The sequence below is a fragment of the Garra rufa genome, unplaced genomic scaffold, assembly GCF_049309525.1.
Source record: "Garra rufa unplaced genomic scaffold, GarRuf1.0 hap1_unplaced_013, whole genome shotgun sequence".
Classification (NCBI taxonomy): Eukaryota; Metazoa; Chordata; class Actinopteri; order Cypriniformes; family Cyprinidae; genus Garra; species Garra rufa.
In genome coordinates this window covers 167,501-172,500 of record NW_027394288.1, presented here as the reverse complement: position 1 = coordinate 172,500, position 5,000 = coordinate 167,501, and the positions used below count along the sequence as shown (strand labels likewise).

At 40.1% G+C, this 5,000-nt stretch overlaps 7 non-coding genes and 1 pseudogene across 7 annotated transcripts; all 8 read left to right on the top strand.

The window, feature by feature from the left end:
* The first annotated feature begins 354 nt into the window (after positions 1-354).
* LOC141314746 (5S ribosomal RNA) lies at positions 355-473 on the top strand. The gene has a single exon (XR_012350291.1). It is a non-coding gene; the product is annotated as a 5S ribosomal RNA (ribosomal RNA).
* Positions 474-557: 84 nt separating this feature from the next.
* On the top strand, positions 558-676 carry LOC141314745 (5S ribosomal RNA). Its single transcript, XR_012350289.1, has one exon. It is a non-coding gene; the product is annotated as a 5S ribosomal RNA (ribosomal RNA).
* Positions 677-925: 249 nt separating this feature from the next.
* On the top strand, positions 926-1,051 carry LOC141315233 (5S ribosomal RNA; annotated as a pseudogene).
* Positions 1,052-1,852: 801 nt separating this feature from the next.
* Positions 1,853-1,971, top strand: LOC141314744 (5S ribosomal RNA). Its single transcript, XR_012350288.1, has one exon. It is a non-coding gene; the product is annotated as a 5S ribosomal RNA (ribosomal RNA).
* An 84-nt stretch (positions 1,972-2,055) lies between these two features.
* On the top strand, positions 2,056-2,174 carry LOC141315175 (5S ribosomal RNA). Its single transcript, XR_012350717.1, has one exon. It is a non-coding gene; the product is annotated as a 5S ribosomal RNA (ribosomal RNA).
* Positions 2,175-2,975: 801 nt separating this feature from the next.
* On the top strand, positions 2,976-3,094 carry LOC141314743 (5S ribosomal RNA). Its single transcript, XR_012350287.1, has one exon. It is a non-coding gene; the product is annotated as a 5S ribosomal RNA (ribosomal RNA).
* An 801-nt stretch (positions 3,095-3,895) lies between these two features.
* On the top strand, positions 3,896-4,014 carry LOC141314741 (5S ribosomal RNA). Its single transcript, XR_012350285.1, has one exon. It is a non-coding gene; the product is annotated as a 5S ribosomal RNA (ribosomal RNA).
* An 801-nt stretch (positions 4,015-4,815) lies between these two features.
* Positions 4,816-4,934, top strand: LOC141314738 (5S ribosomal RNA). The gene has a single exon (XR_012350284.1). It is a non-coding gene; the product is annotated as a 5S ribosomal RNA (ribosomal RNA).
* Positions 4,935-5,000: the final 66 nt, after the last annotated feature.

Here is a 5,000-nt window from a genome sequence, read left to right as displayed (position 1 = left end):
AGTTTACCTGTTTTTAGGGTATGGACAAATGAACTGTATTCTTTTAACAGAGTTTACCTAGTTTTATCGTGTTGTTTTAAAGTCTTTTATGTGAACCTTGTAAATACACCAAATCTATTTAAACCAATTTTCTTTTATGTCTCATTCTTTTAACCACTAGTCATCTCTCACAGTTAAATCTGACCCCATTTTAGTCTTGTAACTCGGCTGATAAGGCCGATTGTTACACTTTTATGGGAGACCGCCTGGGAATACCAGGTGCTGTAAGCTTTTGCCTTTTCTTCACTATTTATATAATATGCTGGCTTTTACGGAGGCTGATCTTTAAATAGCCCACTTTTTGGAGCAGCCCTCGCTTATGGCCATACCGCGCTGAGAGCGCCCGATCTCGTCTGATCTCGGAAGCTAAGCAGCGTCGGGCCTGGTTAGTACTTGGATGGGAGACCGCCTGGGAATACCAGGTGCTGTAAGCTTTTGCCTTTTCTTCACTATTTATATAATATGCTGGCTTTTACGGTGGCTGATCTTTAAATAGCCCACTTTTTGGAGCAGCCCTCGCTTATGGCCATACCGCGCTGAGAGCGCCCGATCTCGTCTGATCTCGGAAGCTAAGCAGCGTCGGGCCTGGTTAGTACTTGGATGGGAGACCGCCTGGGAATACCAGGTGCTGTAAGCTTTTGCCTTTTCTTCACTATTTATATAATATGCTGGCTTTTAGAAAGACTTGTTTTACCGCTCTATTTATTACAATCATTTACATGTATTATAGAGTTTTAAGTGTTTTACATGTTTTTTAGGCCATTTTATTACTCTTAACATTTTAAGTGTATGTGTCTTTAATAAATGGATGGTTGGCCTGTCATGTGACTAGACACATGACAGGAAGCAGGAAGTACAACTGTATAAGAGAGCAGCATGACAAACAAAGGACAGTCACCAAACTGTTGGATTGAGGAGCACCCGATCTCGTCTGATCTCGGAAGCTAAGCAGCGTCGGGCCTGGTTAGTACTTGGATGGGAGACCGCCTGGGAATACCAGGTGCTGTAAGCTTTTGCCTTTTCTTCACTATTTATATAATATGCTGGCTTTTAGAAAGACTTGTTTTACCGCTCTATTTATTACAATCATTTACATGTATTATAGAGTTTTAAGTGTTTTACATGTTTTTTAGGCCATTTTATTACTCTTAACATTTTAAGTGTATGTGTCTTTAATAAATGGATGGTTGGCCTGTCATGTGACTAGACACATGACAGGAAGCAGGAAGTACAACTGTATAAGAGAGCAGCATGACAAACAAAGGACAGTCACCAAACTGTTGGATTGAGGAGTTGCTAATTTTAGAGCTCACCTTTCCATTCACCACCTGCAAACTTTGGATTACACTTTCTGTGGATTGTATATACACTGGTGGACACTCACATTGGACTTATCAACACACTGGGGTTCTTGGACTGTTTTTAGGGTATGGACAAATGAACTGTATTCTTTTAACAGAGTTTACCTGTTTTTAGGGTATGGACAAATGAACTGTATTCTTTTAACAGAGTTTACCTAGTTTTATCGTGTTGTTTTAAAGTCTTTTATGTGAACCTTGTAAATACACCAAATCTATTTAAACCAATTTTCTTTTATGTCTCATTCTTTTAACCACTAGTCATCTCTCACAGTTAAATCTGACCCCATTTTAGTCTTGTAACTCGGCTGATAAGGCCGATTGTTACACTTTTATGGGAGACCGCCTGGGAATACCAGGTGCTGTAAGCTTTTGCCTTTTCTTCACTATTTATATAATATGCTGGCTTTTACGGAGGCTGATCTTTAAATAGCCCACTTTTTGGAGCAGCCCTCGCTTATGGCCATACCGCGCTGAGAGCGCCCGATCTCGTCTGATCTCGGAAGCTAAGCAGCGTCGGGCCTGGTTAGTACTTGGATGGGAGACCGCCTGGGAATACCAGGTGCTGTAAGCTTTTGCCTTTTCTTCACTATTTATATAATATGCTGGCTTTTACGGAGGCTGATCTTTAAATAGCCCACTTTTTGGAGCAGCCCTCGCTTATGGCCATACCGCGCTGAGAGCGCCCTATCTCGTCTGATCTCGGAAGCTAAGCAGCGTCGGGCCTGGTTAGTACTTGGATGGGAGACCGCCTGGGAATACCAGGTGCTGTAAGCTTTTGCCTTTTCTTCACTATTTATATAATATGCTGGCTTTTAGAAAGACTTGTTTTACCGCTCTATTTATTACAATCATTTACATGTATTATAGAGTTTTAAGTGTTTTACATGTTTTTTAGGCCATTTTATTACTCTTAACATTTTAAGTGTATGTGTCTTTAATAAATGGATGGTTGGCCTGTCATGTGACTAGACACATGACAGGAAGCAGGAAGTACAACTGTATAAGAGAGCAGCATGACAAACAAAGGACAGTCACCAAACTGTTGGATTGAGGAGTTGCCAATTTTAGAGCTCACCTTTCCATTCACCACCTGCAAACTTTGGATTACACTTTCTGTGGATTGTATATACACTGGTGGACACTCACATTGGACTTATCAACACACTGGGGTTCTTGGACTGTTTTTAGGGTATGGACAAATGAACTGTATTCTTTTAACAGAGTTTACCTGTTTTTAGGGTATGGACAAATGAACTGTATTCTTTTAACAGAGTTTACCTAGTTTTATCGTGTTGTTTTAAAGTCTTTTATGTGAACCTTGTAAATACACCAAATCTATTTAAACCAATTTTCTTTTATGTCTCATTCTTTTAACCACTAGTCATCTCTCACAGTTAAATCTGACCCCATTTTAGTCTTGTAACTCGGCTGATAAGGCCGATTGTTACACTTTTATGGGAGACCGCCTGGGAATACCAGGTGCTGTAAGCTTTTGCCTTTTCTTCACTATTTATATAATATGCTGGCTTTTACGGAGGCTGATCTTTAAATAGCCCACTTTTTGGAGCAGTCCTCGCTTATGGCCATACCGCGCTGAGAGCGCCCGATCTCGTCTGATCTCGGAAGCTAAGCAGCGTCGGGCCTGGTTAGTACTTGGATGGGAGACCGCCTGGGAATACCAGGTGCTGTAAGCTTTTGCCTTTTCTTCACTATTTATATAATATGCTGGCTTTTAGAAAGACTTGTTTTACCGCTCTATTTATTACAATCATTTACATGTATTATAGAGTTTTAAGTGTTTTACATGTTTTTTAGGCCATTTTATTACTCTTAACATTTTAAGTGTATGTGTCTTTAATAAATGGATGGTTGGCCTGTCATGTGACTAGACACATGACAGGAAGCAGGAAGTACAACTGTATAAGAGAGCAGCATGACAAACAAAGGACAGTCACCAAACTGTTGGATTGAGGAGTTGCTAATTTTAGAGCTCACCTTTCAATTCACCACCTGCAAACTTTGGATTACACTTTCTGTGGATTGTATATACACTGGTGGACACTCACATTGGACTTATCAACACACTGGGGTTCTTGGACTGTTTTTAGGGTATGGACAAATGAACTGTATTCTTTTAACAGAGTTTACCTGTTTTTAGGGTATGGACAAATGAACTGTATTCTTTTAACAGAGTTTACCTAGTTTTATCGTGTTGTTTTAAAGTCTTTTATGTGAACCTTGTAAATACACCAAATCTATTTAAACCAATTTTCTTTTATGTCTCATTCTTTTAACCACTAGTCATCTCTCACAGTTAAATCTGACCCCATTTTAGTCTTGTAACTCGGCTGATAAGGCCGATTGTTACACTTTTATGGGAGACCGCCTGGGAATACCAGGTGCTGTAAGCTTTTGCCTTTTCTTCACTATTTATATAATATGCTGGCTTTTACGGAGGCTGATCTTTAAATAGCCCACTTTTTGGAGCAGTCCTCGCTTATGGCCATACCGCGCTGAGAGCGCCCGATCTCGTCTGATCTCGGAAGCTAAGCAGCGTCGGGCCTGGTTAGTACTTGGATGGGAGACCGCCTGGGAATACCAGGTGCTGTAAGCTTTTGCCTTTTCTTCACTATTTATATAATATGCTGGCTTTTAGAAAGACTTGTTTTACCGCTCTATTTATTACAATCATTTACATGTATTATAGAGTTTTAAGTGTTTTACATGTTTTTTAGGCCATTTTATTACTCTTAACATTTTAAGTGTATGTGTCTTTAATAAATGGATGGTTGGCCTGTCATGTGACTAGACACATGACAGGAAGCAGGAAGTACAACTGTATAAGAGAGCAGCATGACAAACAAAGGACAGTCACCAAACTGTTGGATTGAGGAGTTGCTAATTTTAGAGCTCACCTTTCCATTCACCACCTGCAAACTTTGGATTACACTTTCTGTGGATTGTATATACACTGGTGGACACTCACATTGGACTTATCAACACACTGGGGTTCTTGGACTGTTTTTAGGGTATGGACAAATGAACTGTATTCTTTTAACAGAGTTTACCTGTTTTTAGGGTATGGACAAATGAACTGTATTCTTTTAACAGAGTTTACCTAGTTTTATCGTGTTGTTTTAAAGTCTTTTATGTGAACCTTGTAAATACACCAAATCTATTTAAACCAATTTTCTTTTATGTCTCATTCTTTTAACCACTAGTCATCTCTCACAGTTAAATCTGACCCCATTTTAGTCTTGTAACTCGGCTGATAAGGCCGATTGTTACACTTTTATGGGAGACCGCCTGGGAATACCAGGTGCTGTAAGCTTTTGCCTTTTCTTCACTATTTATATAATATGCTGGCTTTTACGGAGGCTGATCTTTAAATAGCCCACTTTTTGGAGCAGCCCTCGCTTATGGCCATACCGCGCTGAGAGCGCCCGATCTCGTCTGATCTCGGAAGCTAAGCAGCGTCGGGCCTGGTTAGTACTTGGATGGGAGACCGCCTGGGAATACCAGGTGCTGTAAGCTTTTGCCTTTTCTTCACTATTTATATAATATGCTGGCTTTTACGGAGGCTGATCTTTAAATAGCCCA